This window comes from Capsicum annuum, chromosome 11 (genome assembly GCF_002878395.1).
Source record: "Capsicum annuum cultivar UCD-10X-F1 chromosome 11, UCD10Xv1.1, whole genome shotgun sequence".
In the NCBI taxonomy this organism is placed as follows: Eukaryota; Viridiplantae; Streptophyta; class Magnoliopsida; order Solanales; family Solanaceae; genus Capsicum; species Capsicum annuum.
Window position 1 is genome coordinate 71,082,575 of NC_061121.1, and position 26,689 is coordinate 71,109,263.

The 26,689-nt window shown below is 35.1% G+C and overlaps 1 long non-coding RNA gene across 13 annotated transcripts in view; it reads left to right on the forward strand.

Moving 5' to 3' along the window:
* Positions 1–578: 578 nt before the first annotated feature.
* The window catches only part of LOC107855670, a 44,578-nt gene continuing 18,467 nt past the window's right edge, over positions 579–26,689 (forward strand). For 5 of the 13 annotated variants that reach the window (XR_007046673.1, XR_007046675.1, XR_007046670.1 and 2 more), the window contains exons 1-2: positions 600–861; positions 968–1,075. This is a non-coding gene — a long non-coding RNA (uncharacterized LOC107855670). Of the gene's footprint in view, positions 862–967; positions 1,076–23,630; positions 23,904–26,689 lie in introns of those variants that run through there. The other 8 variants (XR_007046676.1, XR_007046672.1, XR_007046667.1 and 5 more) reach the window with 7 other exon arrangements.

The following is a 26,689-nucleotide window of genomic DNA, read 5'->3' on the forward strand; positions in this document are numbered from 1 at the left end:
AATTATGCAATTCTGCAGAGTTTAAAGTATGCAAGGAAGCAACACGATTTCTAGCTGGGCTATAAACAGGTGGTTCAATAGGAGAAATATATTATCTAGCAGGCATACTACGAGACATAGCAAATGAATTATATTAATTATAATGTTGAATTTAAAATATTAATTTAGTTTAACTTCAAGTAACAAGTTGACAAATAAAAGAGAAGGAGAAAATAAAAGCAAATGATATTTATGGCGGCTTAGTAAGGGAATACAATGCAGGTTATTAACTGCAACCCACATGTAATGTAATATGCAATGACCAGATAATACTTTATCTTTTTCAACAATTATTCTGTATTTTATACAAGTGTTTATGTATTAATTTTAATATCATATTTTCTACTTAATGTAGCAAATCTTAATCATATGATTAAATAAATAGACTTCTATATGCATCAAATTTTGTTATTTATATAAGTAAATTATATATAATTATCTTATAAAACTTGACTTCTTGAAAAATATTACCAAACAGCTAATATATTTTGTTTATTCATATTTTATAATTCATAATTCAAACTAATATCAATTTACCTTACCGTGCTCTAGTATTTAACATATGGAATGGTCCAGAATTGTCCTGACCAGAGTTCCTCAAAGTCAATCCTTCTTCTTCCAGAAACATCTCCATGGTTGAAGAAATCGACCTCTCAACTGAAGGAGACGGTGAGATGAGGAGATTAGTTAGCTCAATCACTTCAAAAAGGCAGAGCTAGATCAATTACATCTGAGCTTGAACAGATTTCACTAAAGACACTAAAAAGATCTCACAAGTGCTATAAGAGCAGATCGTTTGAAGACTTCTTCAACTCGGGTTTGGTAAGATCTACCCCGCAAATACGACGTTAAGTTAAAAAACATTTCTACTTCTTCAATTATGGGCTCTACTATGCATTGACTTTACTCATTCATGACCTTCTTTCAGATTGAGCCTCTTTGAGATGGATACCACTGCATAAGACTACCATTAACGAGTTCCATCTCTACACAACAACCTACAGTACTTTTACAAAAACTTGACTCAAATCGGCAGGTATGACAATATTTGTTTGTTTTTCTTATTAATCTTGCCTTGATTTTGAATTCGTTAATGTAATCCATGTCTGGTGTATGATGTTGGTCTTGTATGTATATTTACCCTGAATAATAAAACCCCAATGTTGATGATTTCTGGTTATGTGATTAGGTATTTGTGTTTTATCTAACTGTAATATAGCTTTTCCTCTAGTTGGTAAATCATTTGAATTCGTGCAAATGATATCTTTTGTGCTTGTAAAAAATTGATTAGACCAAAAATCTACAAGATTGTTGCCTTCCCTTAGGATGTGCTCCACTCTTGCATCCACATTATTTTTCAACCCATTAATCCTTTTGACTCCACCAGAATGCTCTAAGGAACCTCCCATATTCTATTTAAAACCTTTTAAAGCATTAATGAATCAGTCTCCAAAATTACTAGGAAAAAATGTTGTTGTGTTCAACCCTCCAGTCCCCTTCTCAAGGCCACAACTTCTGACATTATGACTGATACTTGTCCTAATCTAAAGGATTCAACATGTATCAAACTTCCTTCCTCAGTTCTAATACAAATGGCTTGACATTAGGGATATTAATACCCTTTACTACTCCATCTGAATTACACTTATAAGACCTTAATATTGGCAATCTATGGTACACTACCTTACAATCTATAAGAGAGGTGTGTTCAGTAAAATACCGAATCAATATATGCCAAGTATTAGGAACGTTTTGCAACCAAGGATAGCTAAAAGTAGCTAGATGGCATAAATTCTTGTTTACCTCCATAACCATACCATGAAATGACATCTTTCCTTCATGAGAAATTATCTCTCTCATCTTCCATGTCGACCGAGTGATAAATAATGGGACAAGCTTGTGAAGAGGTCTAAGCTTTGATGAACAATTATTATTCCATCATTTATGGATTGTATTATTAAGTTGTAAAAAAGGTTTCTGCACCTCACCAACAATAGTAAAGGTATTCCACAATTTGTTAGCCATAACACAAGTAACAAAAAGATGTTCAAAAGTCTTATCTTCTGAATTATTACAGCAACAACACTTCACTTCATCCACCACTTTAATCTTGACAAGAATTTCCCCAATAAGGATTCTTTTTTTTCACAATCTCCAAAGAAAGAAAGAAAATTTGAAAGTAACTCCTTTAACCCAAATCTTCTTAGTTATCTCTTTCTTATCATCACACTTAACACATCCCAAACACTACTCACAGTAACTTTCCCAAGCTGGTCAACATCCATCTTGGTCTGTCTGATTCATCAGTAGCTTCTACTACTCTAATTACATTTGGAACAGATGTTCAAACCTCTTCAGGTAGTAATTAAAGCATGAGTTCTTCATGCCATTGTCCAGGTATTAGTTGTTTTACTTTATCAAAATCAAAGTTATTAGGGTGAGAAATAGGTAAATAATAATAAAGATCACGCAATTATGTTCAATTGTCAAACCATACACTTGGATGACCACACTTTCGTATCAACTGTATATGTTGATCAATACAGTCCCTAACTTCTAACATAAACATCCAAGTCTGAGAACCCGCATTCCATTCAACCAATTGAGGTCTATGCCTCTTATAGTATTTGTTCCATATGTAAGTTGTCCACAATGACTTTTTAGTTCTAAAAGTCCACCAAAAAAAGCTTAGCAAACATAACCTTAGATAAAACAAACAATGATATGAAGCCTAACCCACCTTTCTCCTTAGGCCTACAAATCTCAGACCATAATAGTCAATATTTGCTTTTCCCTTCTTCTTTAATGTTCCAAAAGAATTTAACAAATAATCCATTCAAACCATGAATGACACATTTAGGGGGTGTTATTGTAGATAAGAGGTATATGGGAATACTTTGCAACACATTTTTGATCAAAACAGACTTACCAACCAAAGACGATAGCTTTCCCTTCCAAGCCTGTAATTTGTTTTGAACTTTTTTCATAATATCATAAAAATGGATTTTCCTATTTCTTCCATGACCAACTGGGAAACCAACATTATGTCAAGGGAATTTACCCCTAGTGAAACCAGTACAATCTTCAACAGTTTGGACAATAACCTAGACAGTTTACTATGTGCATTGAATGAACTCTTCTCCTTGTTAACCATATGTTCAGATTAATCTTCATATAGTCCTAAAATCTCCATAACCACATTAAGAAACTTCTTTTTAGTAGTAAAAAATACAATGGTTTCATCTTTATATGCAAGATGATTGATGTCATTACTCCACTTAGGCATTCCAAATTTTCTAAAATCTTGGTTATAGAACAGACTATTTAAATCTCTATAAAGAACTCCAACATCCAAAATGAATAATGGTAGCTAGAAAGGATCTCCTTAATTTATCCCTCTAGAAGAATTAAATAAACCATGAACTTGCTCATTAATGGGGACTGAATACCAATTATTTGCCATCAATCTCTACACTTTGTCTGCAACCAACATGTTAAAGCCCATTTTCTCTGTGACCTTATAAAAATATCCAATTAACTGGTATTATTGGAAATATTACCACAAATTTGATGGAAATTGAGTAAATTAATGATGATAAAGCTCTAGAATCACCCACAATTGATTATCCCAAGAATTATTTTTAGGGTTTAAGATTCGAGAGAATGGGTGAAAATGGTGAAAAGTTAGGCTAAGTGGGTATTTATACCCTTCCTAGGCATGCGGCTGCCACTAAAGCGGACACTTGACCGACTGCTAAAGCGCTTGGTATCGCTAAAGTGGTATCTAATCCCACAACCAGGCCATTAAACTGGACCTTAGGCCGCTTTAGTGCTAGCCACTAAAGCACCCAGGTGCCGCTAAAACGGTATCTACTGGTTGGGCAGGGCCGCTTTAAGAGACCCAAGGGCTGCTAAAGCTCCCTCTGCTAAAGAGACCAAAGGGACGCTTTAGAGGTAGCACCAGCTATCAGGCACCATCTGAAACTTAGAGAAATTCAAGGTCTCTGACAACCTCTCGAGATTCATTCAGAAGCCCATATGCGCAAACAAACTATGCTACGCTATCAAATTCAACGTTTAGGAATCAATGGCACTGTTGAAATTTCCATTTGAGGCTATTTCAATGAAAAATGGGTCCTACACCCATTTGCTATTTTCTTAACTTCCCGCCAATAACTTAAAATAAGTCTGAAGCCTCGAGACCCGAACCAAGGGTCCACCTAACCTAAAATTGACATTTCGGAGCTATTGGAATAGTCATAATTGGCATACGAGTTTGTTTTGCTGAAGTTTTTGTCCGGTATACAATTTGAACCAACAAGGGCTTCGTAACAGGAAATTGGCCCTAAAACCAAACGAACTGCCCAATAACCGAACTGTTAGTTCCATCAAGTCATAAATGACTTGGGGCAGCTATAGGAAAGCTATAAATAAAAAAAATAAGTAGAAATACAGAGGGTCATTACAATATCTACTACTAAAAGAATTTTCATCCGCAAAAGTAACGGATTGGGATGTACTCGAAGCCTCGAACAAGTGAGGATACTAGGTCCGCATCTCGCTCTCGATTCCCAAGTAGCCTTCTCTATTGGGTGGTGCCTCCACTGGACCTTAACTACTAGAATTCCTCTAGTGCGCAACCGCCTGACATTACTAGCCAAGATGAGCACAGGTTTCTCCACGAAGGTCAAACGCTCATCCAACTAAACTGAGTCTCATCTAAGCACATGAGATGAGTTAGTAATGTACTACTGCAACATAGGAACATGGAAAATTGGATGGACAACAGCAAAATCTAAGGTTAAAACCAACTCATAAGCCACATCACCAACTGTGCGAAGAATCTTAAAGTGTCCAATATATCTGTGATTGGGCAAAGAACTGTTTAAAAATAAAAGAAAATAAAGCACTGCTGCACCTGTCAAGGTTCGAACCCGGGTTGTTAATGCGGAAATATACACTCTTGACCACTGGACTATGCTTCTCTAGCTTGTCAAGGATGTGCAACATGTATATAACCATAAATATCTATATTTAACCTATATACTCGAAAAATTTTTCCGACGAAGGGTGTTTAACTGACCACCCTTCGTCGGCTGTGGCTCCGCCACTGCTTGTTCTTGCAAGATTATCTAGTCAACTTTCCTAAAAGACCAAGGAAAAACTGATTGATCCTCAGTTTATCAAGTTCCTTTCATATACACTCAGAATCAGCTCTCATATTCCACCATGTGAAATGAATCCCTTTAAAATTAACATCAAATAACTCACAAGAGTTCACACAAAAAGCAAAATCTTCATATTCTTTGGTATAAACAAGAAGACCCCTAAGTTTCTCTTCATCATTTAAAATAACATTTAAGTCACCCCTACAAGCCAATGAAGCCTCATATTATGGCTCGATGAGTAAATATCATCCCACATACTTAGCCTTTCAAGTGTTAAACATTTGGTATAAACTATAGTGGAGATAATGGAATCACCAGCATCTTGGAATATAAGTTGCATAGTAAGTTGTTGTTTAAAGCTTGATAAAATCACCACCCAAATATTCTCCCGAACAAATTCCCAAATTTTCATTTTGATTGTAATTAGAATAACACATGGTCAAATCTCTTTTTATACGTCTAAATGTATCTTGTATGTTAGAAAGACTCCATTAGTGCAATGAGAAAAAAATTTGTGAAGTGTATGAAGTATTTGACCCCTATGGAAAGCATGTTCAGTTCTTAATGATCTAATATTACAAAAAGTGCTTTTTGATTCATTTTTATGTGGATTTTGCAATTTCTTAGGAATATTTCCCGTTGGCTTACTGTTTTCAGCATTATTCTTGTTCCTTTTCCCTTTTGACTGAAGTCTGAACACCTAGTGATATAGCTATAACTTTTAAAGCATGATTGAGATTGTGTTTGTTTAGATCTTCATCAAAATTATCCTTACCACCCATCACATCACTAACCTTCGCCTATTGTTGGTCATTTATCTCATGCATATTGTGTGAAACAATGTCATGCATGATCTTAACAAGAGCATCAACTGTTAAAGCTAAAACTGCCTGAGGTGTTAGTTTAATCAACCCCTCTATCTCCATATTTTCCTCCACCATTTGTAAAGGTGAGTGAACATAGTAATAACTTTGGATGCTACTCCTGCTTAACTTCTAGAGTCATATTTGAGTCCCTAACATCTTTCGTTCTTTGATTGTCCTATAGGTTACTATGAACATTACTGGCATTCACATGTTTTCCTTTCCCTATACTATTATCTTTATGTTGTTGAATCTGTTGTTGCTGCTCATGTTTCTTGTCACTGCTGATCCTTTTTTACTACTACTGATATATTTTTACTGATATTCTTATATTTCTTACTATTATTATCAGAACTGTTAACTACCTTTATTGTTGTTGTCGCTTCTTTAGTATCTTTACTAATTTTTCTTTTTATTTACCATTACCACCCAAATAGTGAACTTCCTCTGTTGTTTCTGCTGTAACTTAAGTATTCATACTGATTTTTTCTTATTGTTTCCCATTATCATCAGAACCTTCCGTTGTTTCTGTTGTTACTATAGTGCTTTTGATGTTATGTTGTTGAACTTTATCTCCACTGAAGAGGGCCCTTTTCTGTTCACTTTTAACCTTCTTAGCATCATCATTTAGCCGTCTTTGCTTGTAAAAAGAGGGATTGACCCAACCTTTTGTGGTATGCTCATCCTTGTTTCCGATGCCTTTGTTAGTTGCATCTGATAAGGCATGCTTCTTCTTCTCTCCTATAGCCTCTAAGTTCATTCCCCATATCATCATTTACAGATAAGACATCAACAGGATTTTTAATGGTTACACCATCCTCTTTTGGTTCTCTAGTAGTATCCCATAATTCTTTTAGTTGTTTTCCATTTCTGGATTGTTCTTTGTTGAGCCCTGTGGAGATCTTTCTCGTTTGCTGGATCTAATTTAATTAAGTTCTCATTCTTCTTGTCCCTCTTCATTTTCGGATGTAAAATTCTACAATTCATAATGCCCTTGCAGTTTAAGCTTTTTGTACTACTTTGGTAAAACTCATATAGAACTTTAGTTCATTCCACTTTTGAAGTCTTAGAAATAGGATCTGCAATCTCCCACACTACGAATTTGGTCAAATCAACAAGTAAGTCCACCTGAACTTTAACTCTAGCATGATTAAGTCGAGTCTTTTACTGTCACCATATAAAAATGAATAGGTCTCCCTCTACAGAGGTTAATGAGAATAAGGGCTCTTTCACAAATAATGTTGGACATAAATCATGGAAAGAAATTCAGCCAATGGCTTGTCTCATTTCCTCATTAACTTTAAACTTCGCATCATATATGAGGGATGCATTTGATATGCTTCTCCATCTTTATCCATGACGTAATATGGATTTTTCAACATCATATTCACGAAATGTTCTAACAATTTGAGCCTTATTAATATGTGCTTGTTTCTCAATAGTCCAATCTTACATCCATCCTTTATATTGCATTATTTGGAAATTTGAGTTCTCAATTCTTCCAACTCTGGCCACCTATATGAAAACTTTCCTATCACCGCGTATTGCAAGTTTTTAATAGTATTTGTTCATTTGACTTCTTCTTCTGTCCATGTTATTCTTAGAATACCATTGTTATACGAAGTCTTTTTAATGAGAGTCAGAGCAACATTAGGGGGTTTTAAATTTTGGAAAACATTTATGGTATTATGTTTTAGAAGATTAAGATATTTTCCTTCTTGAACAGATGAATCACCAATAGTAGGCAAATTTTTAGGCACTTCGGTAACTAGGGTAATTATCCATATCAGTTTCAAGATTGGTAATGGGATTAGTGATCGAATTTGGTAGTACAGGGAACTGAGAATCTGAAAAGAGAGATTTGTTGGCCATCCATCGACGCAGGCTAACTAGTAGTCGTAGTGGCCATGGTTCGATCAAAAGATGGTGGTTAGGTTTTGCATGAGAGAGGAGAATTTCTTTAGTTGGCTAATGAGCATTTGAGCTCTTAAAGCCAATAGGAAGTCAATTGTATATTTTAATCGATTTGATGCTTCAAACAGTTACAAGTACCCAGATTCCACATTCAACTTGTATATCTCAGATTTAATTATTTGCTTAATTAAATAAAAAAAACTTAGTCCTAGTAAAAAGATTGCACCTTTGTGAAGTATCTAATACGAATCTTGGATGAGTCAATTTTGACTGAAGTAATTTAGTTCATTTGGGCTGAATAAATGGGTTAAAATTGGGTTGCATCCAAACTTAGTCCATTATCAGAAAATTACATTTGATGACCCCTAGTTGGTTAGTCTTTTTTGTCCTCCATAAAAAATGTCATTAAAGATTAATCTTCATTCCTTTTTATGTATAGAACAACTATCTTTTTGCTCCTCTACACCTCAAATATTTTTATACTTTCCATGCTTATTTGTCTTTCAACTTCTATTTTTCTTTTCTTCTTTTATTTTTTTCTTATTCTATAGCCTTTTTTTAAAAAAAGATCTCAATTTTTTTACATCTTATTTTAGTTTTTTCTTCTCATTTTTGTTTTTTTCAACCTATATTTTTTTCTTTTGTTTTTTTATTCTTCTCTTTTTTATTTTTCTTAACATTTAGTTTTTTCTTCTCTTTTTTTCTTTTTTTTCTCAATCTTTATGTTTTTCTTTTATCTTTTTCATTTTCTTGACTCCTATTATTTTTTGCTAATGAACAAAAATTTAGAAAATCCGCGAAGAGAATCTTCTTTCTTTGGCATCGAAGTGAACTTAAGGGACATGAGGAGTTGTTTGAAAGTTTTTGGGTTAAGTTTTGTCTCTAAGGAAAGTTAACATCTCCTAAATCTAGAGATAATGTGACAGTGTCAACTCTTGCCCATGAGGCGTAACTTGTTGTTTGAAAGCTCTTGGACTAAGTTTCGCCTCTAAGGCAAGTTATAGATTATCTCATAAATTAAGACAAATGTGGTAGTGTCAACTCTTGCCCATAGGGTGTTGTAACTTGTTGTTTGAAAGTCTTTGTGCTAATTTTTGCCTCTAAGGCAAGAGCTATAGAAAATCTCATAAATCAAGACACAATGTGGTAGTGTCAATTCTTGCTTGCGGGGCATAACTTGTTCCTTTAGTGGGCTAAGTCTTGCCTCCAAGACAAGTGTTATAGAATATCTCATAAATCAAGACACAATGTGCTAGTGTCAATTCTTGCCCATAGGGTGTAATTTGTTGTTTGAAAGTACTTGGGTTATGTCTTGCCTCTAAAAAAAGAGTTATAGAATATCTCATAAATCAAGATACAATATGGTAGTTTGGGCTAAGTCTTGCTTCTTTCTAAAGCAAATGTTTTAAAACATCTCATAAATTGGGACAAAATGTAGTAATAACTCTTTCTAATGGGCGTAACTTATTGTTTGAAAGCTTTTGGGCTAAGTATTGCCTCTAAGACAAGAGTTGTAAAATATCTTATAAATCAAGACATAATGTGGAGTGTCAACTCTTGTCCATGAGGCATAACTTGTTTGTAAGTCCTTGGGCTAAGAGGCAAGAGTTATAGATCATCTCATAAATCAAGACACAATGTAGTCGTGTCAACTCTTACTCATGGGGCGTAACTTATTGTTTTGATGGAATCAAAGATAAGAAAAGAATAGGAAAAAAAAAAGGAAAATAATAAAATTGAGAAAAAAGTTAAAATGAAGAAAAATATAAAAACAACAAATAAAGATTGAGAAAAAAAGAGAAAAAAATTTATTAAAAAAAAGAAGGAATAAAGGAATTTAGAGGAGAAAAGGAAAAACAATAAAAGACTACAATAAGATTGAGAAAAAAAGTAAAAATGATAAAATAAGAAATAGAGGTTGAGGAAAAAAGAAAAAAAGAAGAAAAGAAAATATAAGTTGAGAGGAGAAAAGGAAAAAGAAGTATAGATTGAGAAGAAAGAAAATAAAAAAAGAAAAGAAAATATAAAAATCAAAGAAAAATAAAAAAGAGCAAAAAAAATAGAAATTGAGAGACAAATGAACATAAAAAGTTGTTTAGGAATATTTGAAGTATAAATGACAAAAAGGTATTTGTCTATACACTAAAAAAGGTAATTTTGTAAGACTTTTCTTATGAAAGATAAAAGAGCAAAGTCACTCAAAAAGAGAATCAGTTTTGTAATTTACCCGTCCATTATTTTATGTTATGTCGAACCTATTAAAATCGAGGAAATTACATGCTATAATCCCAATAATGGTGGCTTTAGATTTTTGGTCCTAATAGTTTTTAAAGACTAGCCTTCCTTTCCTTTTTAGTATAGTATAAGTACAATTTTACCCTTTACACCTGAAATCTTTTTAAACTTTTCATACTCATTTGTCTCTCAAATTCTATTTTTATTTTTATTATTTTTAATTTTTAATTTTTTTCTTTAATTTTATTTTCATGTTTTAATTCATTTGTCTCAACTTTTATTTTTGTTCTCTTTTTTTTTTCTCAAACATTATCTATTTCTTCACTTTTTTCTTTTTTCTTTTTTAAAATTCATTTGTCTCAACCTTTATTTTTCTTTTCTTTTTGGTTTTTATCATTTCTCTTTTTTTTTCCCTTATTTTTGTCAAACTTCATTTTTATTTTTTCTTTTCATTTTTATTTTTCTCAATTTTTTTTAATTCTTCGCTTTTTTCTTAATCTTTATTTTTTCTTTCCTTTTTTTTTCTCTCTTTTTTTATTTCTCTATTTTGTTTGATCGCTTTTTCTTTTTTCTCAACTTTTATTATATTTTGCTAATAAATAAAAAATTGAATAATCCGCAAAGAGATCTTTTTTTTTTTTACATTAAAAAAATTTAAGGGCATGGATTGTTGTTAGGAAGTTCTTTGGCATAAGTTTTGTCTCTAAGATAAAAATTATAGAACAACTCATAAATTAAGGCACAATGTGGTAGTGTCAAGTCTTTTTTGTGGAGCATAACTTGTTTGAAAAATCCTTGAGTTAAGTCTTGATCCAAGACAAGAGTTATAGAACATCTCATAAATCAAAAAACAATGTGGTATTGTCAACACTTGTCCGTTGGGCATAATTTGTTCTTTTGGGAGGTTCTCGGGCGAAGTTTTGTATTAGAGGCAAGACTAATAGAGCATCACATAAACCATGACACAATATGATAGTGTCAACTCTTGTCCATGAGGTGTAACTTGTCGGCTAAGTCTTGTCTCTAATATAAGAGTTATATAGCATCTCATAAATCAAGACACGTAACTTGTTGTTTGAAAGTCCTTGAACTAATTCGAGCCTCTAAGGCAAGAGTTATAGAACATTTCACAAATTAAGACATAATGGGGTATGTCAACTCTTACCCATGGGGCATAACTTGTTTGAAAGTCCTTGATTTATAAAATATCTCGTAAATCAAGACAGAATGTGCTAGTGTCAAATCTTGTCCATGGAGCGTAACTTCTTGTTTAAAAGTCCTTGGGCTAGGTCTTACCTCTAAGGCAAGAGTTATAGAACATCTCATAAATCAAAACATAATGTGATAGTGTCAACTCTTATCCATGGAGTGTAACTTGTTATTTAAAAGTCCTTGGGTTAAGTTTTGCCTCTAAGGCAAAAGTTATAGAACATCCTATAAATCAAGGCAATGCGGTAATGTCAACTCTTGTCTTTGGGGCACAACTTGTTATTTGAAAGTTCTTGGTATAAGTCTTGTTCCTAAGGGAAGAGTTATAAAATATCTCATAAATGAATACATAATGTGGTGGTGTCAAATCTTGTTCGTAGGGCATAACTTATTGTCTGATGGTTCTTAAGCTGAGTCTTACCTCTAAGCCAAGAGTTACAGAGCATTTCATAAGTAAAAAACACAATGTGTTAGTGTTGACTTTTGCCCAATATATGTAATTTGTTTGAAAATTCTTGGGATAAGTCGTACCTCTAAGGCGAGAGTTGTAGAACATCTCATACATAAAACATAATGTGGTAGAGTCAACTCTTACCCGTGGGGCATAATTGTAGTTTGAAAGTCCTTGAGCTAAGTCTTGCCTCTAAGGTAATTATTGTAGAACATCTCATGAATGAAAACATAACGTGGTAAGAGTGAACTCTTGTCCGTGAGACATAATTTATACTTTGAAAGTCCTTGAGCTAAGTCTTTCCTCTAAGACAATAATTGTAGAACATCTCTGAAATAAAAAACATAATGTGGTAGAGAACTCTTGCCCGTGGGACATCATTTGTTGTTTGAAAGTCCTTAAACTAAGTTTTGCCTCTAAGGCAATACTTGTAGAACATCTCATAAATGAAAACATAACTTAGTAGAGTCAACTCTTGCCACGAGGCATAATATATTATTTGAAAGTCCCTGAGCTAAGTCTTACTTCTAAGGTAAGAGTTGTAAAACATTTCATAAATCAAAATACAATGTGTTAGTGTCAATTCTTGCCCATGAAGCATAACTTGTTGTTTGAAAGTCATAAGTCTTGCCTCTACAATGTGGTGATGTCAACTCTTGCCCATGAAACGTAAGCTCGTTGTTTGAAAGTCATAAGAAAAGAAGAAATTGAAGAAAAATATTAAAAGAACAAAAATATTTTTGTTCAAATCTTACCTTTATAATGTGATAGTGTCAACTCTTGCTCATGAGATGTAACTTGAATTGAAGAAATCTAAGAAAGAACAAAAATAATAAAAATTGCGGAAAAAGAAGAAAATGAAGAAAAATATTTAAAAAATAAAAATCAAAGAAAATGCAGAAGCTGAGAGAGAATGGAAAAAAAATAAAGGTTGATAAAAATAAATAAAAAGGATTTAATAAAATAAAGGTTGAGAAATATTTAAAAAGAAAAATAAATATCAAAGAAAAATAGGAAAAGTTATTTTTATTAAAAATAGACGTTGAGAGGTGTAAAGAAAGAAAAAGTAAGGATGGAGAAAAACTAAAAAGAAAAAGAAAAGGAAAGAAAAAATAAAAAATCAAAGTAAAAGAAAAAAAAAGAAGTTAAGAGGAAAAAAGAAAAAAAAAGTAAGGATTGCGAAAAATCAAAAATAAAAAGAGAAGAAAAATAAAAATTAAAAAGAAAAAAAAATAAAAGTTGAAAGATATAAATATGAAATTGTTATCTATTATGAGGATCATTTATGTAATTACTCTATTAGTCAGGGGCAATTTCGTTCAAAAAAATATTACTTAATAGGTAAAAGTTATTTTAAGGAAGCTTTTTTGTTTGTGCTAGTGCTAAATTTAAAAGACACCCAAATTTGGGTTTATTCGTAAGATTTACCCATTAAAATCTGTCCAATGGACAGATTTGCTGAGTTTAGGCTGAATTTGTTAGCTATAATTAGTTCACACAATAATTATGTACAAACCCCTTACGATAAACGATGAATATTACGTCCTCCGTTTCAAATTAGTTGATCCTCTTTCTAAAAAATTTGTTTCAATTTACTTGTCCAACTTATCAAATCAAGATTATTTTACACAAATTCTTCCCATTCTATCCTTAATAGGTATTAAATATAATTACACTTTTCAAAATTTTTAAAAATAACACTTATATTTTCAATACAAACTTTATGAAACTTGACTTATTTTCTTCTTTTTAAGGAGTACTACTAGTATTTCTATAAGATTTTCAATCCATGCATGAATATGCTACAATTTTTCATACTTAATTAATTATTGGGTCTTACAATGTTAAGAAGGGTAAAAAGGTAAAATATATTTCTAATCATTGAATTTCTTATTGAGTGTGTCAAAATTGAAAGGGTCATTTAATTCGAAATGGAGGGAGTATAGTATCATCTTCGATTCTCAACATATTTTTTATGTATGTTTGCAACTCACACGTGGACATTTAATCATCCTTTCATTTGGAATAGAGAAAATGATATTGCAGGCTTAATAGATCCATCAACTTCTTGTAAAAATTTCTCCCTCACCCCATGACAATAATTCCTATTATGCGTCCAAGCACGATGTTCCATCTACACAAAGTGCACACAGAAAAATGAATAAGATATTTCTAAAAATATTAGCATATTACTGTACTTGTGTAATTTTATGGGTTAAATTGTTATGTATGTTAGATATAATATTAATATAGTACTTACGTTATATTGCAATTAGTAAATCTGTCATCAGTGGCGGATTCAGGATTTAAAAATTGTGGGTGCTTAAAAAATTAAAAAGCTAAAAAAAAGTAAAATATTGCCTCAATGAAGTTTGAAATTAGTAAATCTGTCATCAGTGGCGGATTCAGGATTTAAGAATTGTGGGTGCTTAAAAAATTAAAAAGCTAAAGAAAAGTAAAATATTGTCTCAATGAAGTTTGAACTGGGATGTCCCTTCTAGTGAAGAACCTTAAGATCAATCTAAATATTAGTGCACCAAGCCAATTTTTTTGTATTAATGGGTGCTTTTATATTATTTATACCTATTTTTTTTGGATATTTTCTACGTAATTATACCTATTCCGTGTTGAGTTTATTGGGTGCCGGAGCACCCCAAAAAATAATATAGGTCCACCCGTCTGCCATTGAAATTAATTTAAATTAATTTACTACTATATTTAGTTACAATCATTTTTCAAGTTTCATCCCAAAAGAATCCATAGCTTATGGTATAATTTGTTTTTGATTAAATTATTAATTTATATTGATATTACATTAAATATTGCTATACATATAATAATTCATTATGTGAAATTTATGGTTAATGGAGAATGATGATACACATGATGAGAAAGATGAGTCTCAATAGGCATTGGAGAAATTATGGCACTGTTACTAGGATGATCTCACGCAATTTTTTATTTTTTTTACAACCAACATACTTCATAGTAAGTTTCAGAGCGTTAAAGGATGCTGTAACATCATTTACAATCCAACTAGGAAAATTAGAAAACCAAACAATGTTTTGTAATAATGAAGTAGAGAACTTAGCTAAGCTATGTGTTGTTTTGTTCCAAGATCTAGGGATATGCACTACGTCTACATCTTCAAAGAAATTTATCAACTTCCAAATATCCTCGCAGATTGTTTCTATCTCCCAAGATGCAACACTTTTTTTTAGTATTATATCCACCACGTTCTTTGCATTCAACAATACTTGCACTCTCGTCCATCCATTTTTCGTAGCTTTTCCCAGCGCTTCACGAATTGTTAGCGCTTCAATAGTGATGACCTTCCCAACAAATTGAATTGGGGCGCTAAAGGCTTGAAGCAATTTACCGCAGCTATCCATCGTTGCCACTCCAATGCTTGCCATCTTCCTCTCCTTGTGTAAGCTAGCATCCACAAATAGAATAACACCATCTTGTACAAGAGTAATTTTCTTATCATTAAGACATTCAATTATACATGGAGTAGAATGATTAGTAAGCAAGTTATCTTCATATTCATGGTAGTCAAAGAGTGCTTTGTTTAGTATTTCATTAGGTTCATAGTTTTCTCCATTGAAGTTAAGGCATTTCTAGCTTTCCAAATTTGCCACATAACAGCGATACTTAACTTAGCTCAATAGAATCTAGATATCGATTAGCATTATTAAAATTATCATTCCACCAGCTAGCAAAATTCTTAGTGTTTTCTACGTCAAGTCAATTTATAGAACATTTTCCAAACTAGTTGAGTTTTAGGACATCTAAACAACATATGCTCAATTGTTTCACTTTCCAAACCACATCCTTTACAGATATCACAATTATGTTTTAACCCTTTTGAAGCAATATGGTTAACAGAAGTATATTTATAATGCATTTTCGAATAAAATGTTTATATTTATTTTTAATATTCCTAGACCATAGAAAATCAAGGAATGATAGCTAGATTGAGGTCTTTCCAAACTAGCTTGTTGACATTTAATCATATCTCGATTTAAATGATAACCGAATTTTACCTCAATACTTATCCGATTTAGTATGATACCACATGATCCTATCCGTTATTCCAGTAGTAGAGATTGGTATAGAGATTATAACTTGTACATCAGCTGGGCAAAACAAAAATTGGAGCTCTTGCATTTTCCAAGTATGAGTATTTTGGTCTATAAGATCCTTCATTTCAGATTCATATTCACCTGACTTGAATAAAAGCTAGGTTTAAAACCACTAAAGTTTGGTATCCAAGGGTCCGTCCAAACGTTAATATGTTCCCCTGAACGTATTCTCTATTTAATCCCTTTTTGTAGGAGGTTTCTTCCCCATATAATACTTTTCCATATCCAAGAACTAGCGGACGAGCAAGCGGCCTTGAGGAAATATGTATGTTGAAAATATTTACTTTTAAGAATTCTAGCTAGAAGAGACTCTTCTTGTGTCAAAATCCTTCAAGCTAATTTAGATAACAACGCTTGATTAAAAGAGATTAACTCTCTAAATCCAATTCCCCTTTTGGATTTTGCTAAACAAAGGTTTTCCCATTTCTCAAAGTGCATTTTCTCCTCTCATCATCATGTCCCCACCAAAAATTTGAGAAAATAGTCATAATTTTCTTACATAAAGTCTCCGGGAATTGAAAACAGGATAACACATACAAAGGAATAGCAGATAAGGTAGATTTAAGCATCACTTCTTTTTCCGCGGGACTTAAAAAATTATTTTTCCACTTTTTTATCTTTCACCTTCACCCTATCTTTTATGAACTCTTAACATTTTTTTCTTCGATCTTCCAACTACTACAGGTAACCCAAGATATATCCCTAAATCATTTTTGAAGTTGTCCTAACTCCCTAATAATCTCATCTATCTTTACATTAGAAGTATTTCTATCGTGCCTATAGTTGTCCCTCTCATCTTATAATCCATGCTCTCTTATTTCAGAAAATGCCTCCCTGAAAAGCGAACGCCTGCAAAAACAATAGTGAGCAACCTTCGCCTGTTGATCCCTTGAATGAGACTGTGTCTTATGCTGAGTTTTGGTCGGCCTTTCAGGCGTTAGCCCAAGCAGGCACAACAACGAATGTTCAGGCCAATAACCAGGCCGTAGTTTCGAATTAGCAGGGAGGTAATTTAGCTGCTGCTAGGATTCGTGATTTTATGCGGATGAATTCGCCAGAGTTTTATGGGTCTAAGGAAGGTGAGGACCCACAGTTATACCTTGCGGATCACATAGGTGATGCATGTTTCTGAGGAAGAAAGTGTTGAGTTGGCATCTTACAGGTTGAAAGACATTGCTTATGACTGGGTTATAGCGTGGAGGAAGGGTAGAGGTGGGGATGCTGCCCCTATGACTTGGCAGGTGTTTCAAGGTGATTTTTTGGACAAGTTCTTCCCGCTTGAGATGAGGGAAGTGAAGATTGAGGAGTTTATGAACTTGAGACAAGGTTCCATGACTGTTGGCCAAGTATGCTCCTGATTTGATGGCTGACACCCGAACTAGTATGACCAAGTTCGTGATAGGTGTGAATGGTTTAGTGCTGAAAACGTGTAGGACTGCTATGCTTAATAGGGATATAGATTTGTCCAGATTGATGATACATGCACAACAGATAGAGACAGACAAGATAAGGGAAAGAGATAGAGTGAGGGGTAATAAGAGGGCTAGATCCGAGCAACATGAGTATAGTCAGGCTAGGTTCCATGGAGGGAATCACCCACAGTTCCAGAGCCGTTTGTCTATGCTAGCGCCTTCATCAGCTAGTGCTCCCGCACCTAGAGGCAGGCTAGAGCAAGGGAACAGGTCTTCTATGTCCCGGTCCCAAGTGTGGTCAGGACCATCCCGGTGAGTGCTTAGCAGACCAGAGGGGTTGTTTTAGTTGTGGTAAGCTGGGCCACAGACTTAGAGGTGTCCGTATGCTATGCAAGGGAACAGAGATGCTTGACCTTAAACACAGACTACTAGTGCACTAGCTTCTGTAGCCCGTCCTGTCCCTGCTCAGGGCGCTTCATCTAGCTCTGCTGGCGATCAGCGCCAAAACAGATTCTATGCTCTACCATCCCGTCAGAAGCATGAGGACTCTCTCGATGTTGTCACTGGTATGCTTTGCGTATTCCACTTTGATGTTTATGTGTTGTTGGACCCTGGGTCAAGTTTCTCTTATGTGACCCCACTTGTAGCTGTGAACCCGACTTGTAGCTGTGAATTTCGAAATAAGTCTCGAAAAGATTCTTGAGCCTTTCCTAGTTTCTACTCCAGTAGGGGAGTCGGTTGTTGCTAAGCAAGTATATAGAAATTGTTCTGTTACTGTTCTTCATAGAGTCATGCTTGCTGATTTGATAGAGTTGGACATGGTGGATTTGACCTTATTTTGGGTATGGATTGGCTTCACTCTAGTTATGCATCTATAGACTGTCATACTCGTGTGGTTAAGTTTCAGTTTCCTGATGAACCAGTTTTTGAGTGGTCCGGGAGTACAGTATCTCCCAAGAGTCATTTTATCTCCTATGTCAAAGCCAAAAAGCTTATATCCATAGGTTGTATTTATCGCCTAGTTAAGAGTTAAAGACACTAAGTCCGAGGCTCCAAGTATTTAGTCAGTCAATATTGTGAATGAGTTTCCTGATGTTTTTTCGGAAGATCTCCCAGGGGTACCTCCTGAAAGAGAGATAGAATTCGGGATTCTTCTTCCCGACACTCAGCCTATTTCTATTCCTCCTTATCGTATGCACCTGCAGAGCTTAAGGAGCTGAAAGAGCTACTCAAAGATCTTTTAGATAAAGGTTTCATAAGGCCTAGTGTCTCTCCTTGGGGCGCACCCGTCCTGTTCGTGCGAAAGAAAGATGGTTCTTTGCGTATGTGCATTGACTATCGTCAGCTTAATAAAGTCACAGTTAGGAATAAGTACCCTCTTCCGAGAATTGATGACCTGTTTGATCAGTTGCCAGGTGCAAGTTATTTCTTCAAGATAGATCTTAGATCCAACTATCATCAACTTAAAGTAAGGGAGTGTGATATCCCAAAGACAGTCTTCTGAACCCGTTGTCATTGTGTTCATAGATGATATCCTTGTGTACTCCTGTACTGAGAATGACCATGCAGATCATCTTAGAATCATCCTGCAAACTCTTAGAGATCATTAGTTGTTCGCCAAATTTAGCAAGTGTGAATTTTGGCTAAGGTCAGTAGCCTTTTTGGGTCATATTAGAAGAGTTTGCAGGACGATTCTGTAAGAAATTGGCCTAGACCTTACAAAAGCTGTAAGAAATTGGCCTAGATCTATCTCTGAGTTTCTTGGGTCTAGTTGGCTATTACCGCTGTTTTGTTGAAGGTTTTTCTTCTATTACGTCCCCCATGACCTTGTTGACCCAAAAGAAAGTTAAGTTCCTTTGGTCAGATTCTTGTGAGAAGAGTTTTCAGGAGTTGAAGACTCGACTCACCTCATCCCTGTGTTGGCTTTGCCTGGTGGTACGGATGGTTTTGTGGTGTATTGTGATGCCTCTAGAGTTGGTTTGGGTTGTGTGTTGATGCAGAGAGGTAAGCTTATAGCCAATGCTTCTAGACAGTTGAAGCCACATGAAAAGAATTACCCAACCCATGATCTTGAATTAACTGCTGTGGTCTTTGCTTTGAAAATATGGAGACACTATTGTATGGTGTTTATGTTGATGTGTTTACTGATCATAATAGCCTGTAGTATGTGTTTACTTAGAGAGAGTTAAATCTCAGACAAAGGAGCTGGTTAGAGTTGCTAAAAGATTATGATATGAGTGTGCTATATCATCTTGGCAAGGCCAATGTAATGGCAGATGCCCTTAGCAGGTAGTCTATGGGTAGTGTCACTCGTGTAGAGGAAGGTAAGAAAGAGTTAGTTCGTGATGTGCATCGCTTGGCTAAACTGGCTGTTAGGTTGCTTGATTCAGCTGAGGGGAGTATCTTGGTGAAAAGTAGTTTCGAATCCTCTTTAGTTTCGTAATTGAAGGAGAAGCAAGACAGGGATCCTAGTTTGGTCAGACTGAAGAAGTCAGTTAAGGACCAAAAGGTAGAGGTTTTCTTCCAAGGGGGAGATGACGTGTTGAGATTGCAGGGTAGATTGTGTTCCATGTGTTGATGATCTGAGGTAGAGGATTATGGCTGAGGTGCATGGTGCGCGGTATTCCATTCATCCCGGTGCTACCAAGATGTACCGCGACTTGCGGGAAATCTATTAGTGAAGTATGAAGAAGGATATAGCTGAGTTTGTAGTGAAGTGTGTAGCGTGCCAACAAGTTAAGGTAGAGCACCAAAGTCCTGATAGTGTGATGCAAGAGTTTGGTATACCCACTTGGAAGTAGGAAGAGGTAAGTATGGATTTCGTGACTGAAGCAAGACAAGGGATCCTAGTTTGGTCAGACTGAAGGAGTCAGTTAAGGACCAAAAGGTAGAGGTTTTCTCCCAAGGGGGAGCTGACGTGTAGAGATTGCAGGGTAGATTATGTGTTTCATGTGTTGATGATCTGAGGTAGAGGATTATGGCTGAGGGTCATGGTGCGCGGTGTTCCATTCATCCCGGTTCTAGCAAGATGTACCGCGACTTGCGGGAGATTCTATTAGTGGAGTGGTATGAAGAAGGATATAGCTGAGTTTGTAGTGAAGTGTGCAACGTGCCAATAAGTTAAGGTAGAGCACCAAAGTCCTGGTAGTGTGATGCAAGAGTTTGGTATACCCACTTGGAAGTGGGAAGAGGTAAATATGGATTTCGTGACTGGTTTACCTCTTTCGCATCGTCGTCATGATTCTATTTGGGTTGTTGTAGACAAGTTGACTAAGTCCGCGCATTTTCTGCCAGTGTATGCATCTTATACAGTTTAGGATTATGCTAGATTGTATATCCGGGAGTTAGGTTGCATGGAGTTCACTTGTCTATCATTTCGGATAGGGGTACTTAGTTCACTTTGCAGTTTTGGAGAGCTTTTCAGAAGGGTCTTGGTACCCAAGTTCACCTGAGTTCTGCTTTTCATCCGCAGATAGATGGTCAAGCTGAGAGGACCATCCAGACTTTGGAGGATATGTTGAGAGCATGTGCTCTTGACTTTAAAGGTAGTTGGGATTAGCACTTACCATTGATTGAGTTTGCCTATAACAATAGTTACCATGCTAGCATCAGGATGACACCATTTGAGGCTTTGTATGGAAGGAGATGTAGATCATCCATAGGTTGGTTTGAAGTGGGTGAAGCTGCTTTGATTGACCTGATGCAGTATTTAAGGTTATGGAGAAGGTGAAGTTGATTAGAGAAAGGTTGAAGACAGTTCAGAGTCGTCAAAAGTCATACGTTAATGTGAGGAGAAAGGATCTTGAGTTTGAGGTAGGTGACTTGGTGTACTTGAAGATTTCACCCATGAAAGGGGTGAAGAGGTTTAGTAGAAAAGGAAAGCTTAGTCCCCGTTATGTTGGCCCTTATAAAGTTTTTGAGTCGTGTTGGGAAAGTAGCCTATGAGATTGAGTTGCCCGCAGAATTGTCAGCTATCCATCCTATTTTTCATGTCTCCATGCTTAAGAAGCATATTGGTGACTCCGTTGTAGTGGATCCTTCAGAGAGTGCTGATATTCAGAACAGTCTTTCATTTGATGAGATTCCCGTTGAGATCCTAGATTTCCAGATCCGTAGACTGAGGAACAAAGAGGTTCCCTTGGTCAAAGTTTTGTTGCGGAACTAGTCAGTTGAGGGCGCTACTTGGGAGGCAGAAGCAAACATGCGAGCCAAGTACCCACACCTCTTCTCCACGAGTTCAGATCAAGGCGAAGGTATTATTCTTCCTTAATTAACCCTTCTAATCTAAAGTTTAGCTATCTATCTATTCTTACATGAGTTCTTGCAATTTCAGAAGCATTCAAGAGTTCAGAAAGATATGGAACACGCTTAGCAAATTGCTTCAGCTATGTGCACTCAGTTTTCTTGTGTTCTTAGCCTAACTAGCGATATTTGAGGAAAAATGTTTCCAAGGGGGAGATATTGTAACACCCCTCAAAGTTTCCTTGTAGTCTCCTTGTAGTCTGAGCTTTTAGAGCGTATTAAGTGAAGTGTAATTCCAGCCCTAAAAGATTAAGGAGTGACTTCCAAAGTGATTAAGTGCTTAAACCTTGTTAAATTTTCCTAAAAATGACTATCATGTGGAAAATTGAATTATCTTTTCAACGATACCCATTTCGTCAAAATCCGACATCGGAAGAGAAAGATATCGCCATTTTACAGAAAGCAGTAAAATCACCTAGGTGCGACGGAGAGGGCCGACGGACTGTCGCACCCACCGTTGTAGATCCTGTTCAGTAATTCTAAGACATTTTTAAAAGGGCATTTCGATCTTTTTCTACCCTTTCCACATCTAAATATATCAGATTCAAGGCATAAACATTATATTCTTCTATAGCATCCAAAAATTAGGGTTTTCTCTCAAGATTAACCCTTAAGAGCAAATCCAAATCTTTCTCCAAGAACCTTAAGATTCAACTATAGTTTCAACGAATTGAGTTAAGAATCAAGGCCTAAGTCAAAGGCTTCAAGAACCCTCACTCAAGAGTTCCAAAAAGAGTCTCAAGCAAGTTGTTCACCTATAAGTCATAATCTAAGGTATGTGGGGTTTGAACAAGGACACTTCTTTCGTCCCTGTGCCCAAAAGTTGTTCTAATTACGAGAATATATGATTTTCTATGTTTTCTTATGAAATTGAAGTATGGGTTTATACCCTATGTTGTTATTCCTTGAGATTTTAATAGTTCCAATGTTCTAGAAATTGAAATACATGAGTATATTGAGATTTTTGAGGCAAAATGTTGAAAATTTCAGATTTCTATATGATTTATGAATCTTTATGACACCTAGTATGCATTTTGATGAGTCATAACTTGTGATTGAATTATGGGTCCTTAAGCCCTGCTTGATATTTGAAATTTTATGAACTTTTATGCTATAAGCACCGATAAATTGAGTACTTTGAGATTATTGAGAAAGATTTGGCCTTTTGGTCATAATAGAGTTGAAATTCACATTGAGTATGATTTAAAGCAAATAGAAATATGTTTTGGTCTTCATTATAGATCTTTGAGTTATTTTGAGGTGGATTTCCTAAAGAGTTCTGAGCTTTGTATGAGAGTAGTATTTAGCACCGAGTTGGGTATGATTCCAAGGTCTCATACCCCAGAACTACGTGCCACCGTAGGTTCGAGATTTATGGGCCCAAGGCTGAGATAGTGATCACTAAGGATAGAACAGCTCTCCCCAACGTGGGCGAGATGTTGGACTCCATGTAGCTCACATGGTTTATGTCGGTTAGAAGAAACTCCCAAGTCTAAAAGAGTTCCAGAGTTCCCAAGTGTTAAAAGTTCCTAAAAGTTCTATAAGCTCTAAGTTGTAAAGAAGTTTTACTTTCCACAAGATAAAAGCTCGAGTTTGAAAGTATTGTTTAAAGCTTCCTTTAGCCTTCAAGTACTGAGAATAAGAGGAGAGTATAATTTTAAAGTTAAGTATAATGACTCATGAGATTTGTGTTACATGTTTCACTATTCATGATTTATGAGTTCTATATTTTAGACTTATTCAAGCCATGTGAGTCATTTCTATTTGCTTGCATGATTTTATTAAAGAGTATTGATATTGTTTATTGTAAATGTCTACACCCCCATATACTTAGTACATTCCCAAAAAGCTGATCCACATATAAGTCTGTGTGCTATTGTCTCATAATGTAGGTACAGGTGCTCAGTTCCAGCAGTGACAGTGATCTCCGAGCATCTCATTTATATCCTTGTCCTTAGTGAGTCCTCATGATTCGAGGACGTATATTTGCAGCTTTTCCACTTTCATAGTATTTTGAGTTTTACTTTCAGATCATTGCGAGTCAGTTGGGGGTCTATCCCAATGACTCTCCAGTTTGAGTAGTAGAGGCTTTGTTAGACTAGATTGTCAGTTGAAGTTGTGTTCTAGACTCAGTATTTTTGCTATCCAAACATTATTTTCAGTTATTTTGGATTATGGTTGACACAGTAAGGCATCATTGTTTGGCTTCCTAAAGCAAGTGTTAGAAGTAGTAACAGGCTCAAAGGGTTAGCTTAGGGCTACTTGTAGCCTTAAGCACCGTGTGACGTATCGGGATAAGATTTCGGGGCGTTACATAAGCTTTGGCCATGTCTAGTTTTAGAGCCATATACTTTAGTTTTCCTTATCTTTTATTTTTCAGAAGGTGGATGAATTCATGCGCAAGCACAACATTGTCAATTATCTACCTTTTAACTATCTGGTTCGGAGATATAATAGTGGGCAGATAAGTTTTGAGCCTTGTGACTATGATTTTAGCAATAATTTTATACACTGTAGAACATAAACTTATGGGTTTGAACTGGCTAATATTACTAGGATTTTTTCCCCTTAGGAATCAACTTTATAAGGGTCTGGTTCCAAGAAGGTAGTATCCTAAGCGAAAAAAACTAGTTACAGCTTCACATATATCATTAGACAGAATTTTTCAATATTTTTGAAACAAAAAAGGGGTCATGCCATCTATTCCCGGAGCTTTTAAGGGATACATATCAAAAATATCAATTTTTATTTCATCATATGTGACCTTTCTAATGAGCATGTCATTAATGATATTGTCTAATAACACAGGGATTAAATTCAGGATGAAATCCAAGTTAGTAGGTGTAGACGTAGTGAATAAATTTCTATAATATCTAGCCACTTCATCCACTATATCACTCTGCTCAGAAACCCAATGACCATTCTCTAACTAAAGCCCCTTAATATTGTTACACTTTCGCCTCTGGATAGTTTTCATATGAAAGAATGAGGTATTTTAAATCCCTTCTTGTAACTATAATGCTTTGGATTTTTTTTTTCAATAGGCTTCTTCATCCTTATACTCCTGACATAATTCTTTTCGGAGCAACTTAAGCTTATTAAGATCAAAATTACTAGGATTACTCTTAAGCTCGTTGATTCTATCCATAATGCCTTGAATTTTTTTCCTCGAATTTCCATTCCCTCCTTGAAGCCAAGCTACTAAAGACTTTCGATTGTTTTTTATTTTGAAGCTAACTTTTAACTGTTTACTTCCCACCTGTTTATTCCAAGATTACATAATAGTGTTTTCACTTCTTTTTTTTCACTTCAATGTTTATCAAAATAAAACCTCTTATTTTTCCTAAACCCGGCCTTTGTATTTAGAAGTAAAACACTATGATCAGAGGCTTCTGTTTCTAGGTGATAGATATTAGCAAGGTTGAATTCTAGTCTCTATTCCGAGGAACTAATAACTCTGTCTAGCCTCTCTCGAATAACGCTATCATTTTCTCTAAAGCACCATCACGTCCAAGGTTTTCCTTTGAATCCTAAGTCTATAGCTCCTATATCCCATAAAAAGTTCTTAAAATCTCTAAAAGATGCATCATCTCTAGTTCTGCCTTCTACCATTTCGGAGTGGTCAATAATATCATTGAAATCTCCTGCCATTAATTACCCAACGTGTACCCCAATTACTCGATTTCCAAACAAGTTCTTGTAATTGATTTCTATAAAGAATCTTATCAGTACTTAAGTAAACAAAAATATACCAATATTGATAGTTTGCTACCACCAAGTCACATATGTATGTTTCAATATAAAAAGAAGTTGAGCGAGACTGACGTACCTGAATATCGTCGTTCCATAGTAAGCACAAACCTCCAGATAGTCCAATCGAATCCACAGTAATGATGTTCGTCATAGTAAGCTGCTTTTGAACTCGTACTAGCACCTTTTCTTGATTCTTTGTTTTATTTAAGATATTATGCTTGGGGAATGGAAATGTGGTGTTTCCTTCAAAAAGGGAATTGTTAAGGCGCCCCACTCCTCAACAATTCTACACCGATGTCTTCATTTAGGTGAGGGAAGCCATTTAGGGCTGGCTTCTCGATCTGCCTCGATTTTCTATTTTTTACCTTCGCTATAATTAATCTGACTACTCCCTCCTTTGTGTATCTCTCCCAGGTTTTGTATGCACAACTCGATAACTATAACATCCACTAAATTATCGTCTAACATATTCAAAGCCATGTTTTTTTAACCTTCTTTTAACATATTAGGTCTAGCTAACTTTTTCCAGCTTTTCCTACTCTTTGCTTCCTTTTCATATGATTTATTTTGCTTAGAAAAATCTGGTCCAGCACCTTCGGAAATCCTTATTTCTTTAGCTATTTTTACATCATATTTTGCTGTACTGCTATTCTTGGGGATAGAAGATACCTGTTTGGTCGCAATTTCCACCTCAGATAGCTTTTAGTTCTGTCCTTGTACAGTTGCGTTCTTTGATTTCATTGGATAAACATCTTGATCCTGCCTATTTGTGTAGGAATATCAATGTTTATTGGACGGTTTTCCACTCCGTAATGTTCTCATTGGTCGACTGTAATTTTTTTGCTTGTTTTAGATTTGTCGCCATCATGTTGTAGTATCTATCGATATCATCTTGATCAAAGGTATCGCCTAACCCCATTTTTGATAGAATATAGTGTTATCTTACTTCCCTGTCTCTTGTATTATCTGCAAAGTCGGATCTATTTGATACAGTCGTCTTCAGTGAGTTTCCCGACACCAAGGCATCCATCTGCATATTCATTGATACATAGCCTCTGTATTTCCCTCCTTAATTTTCTTATCATTACCATATTTTCAAGGCAATATTTTCCCAGCGTTATTTACCTCCTGCTCAACGAAATGGTCTTCCTCAATAGGGCTCCCATTCTTCTGATTCTTAAAGAAATCATGTGGTGCA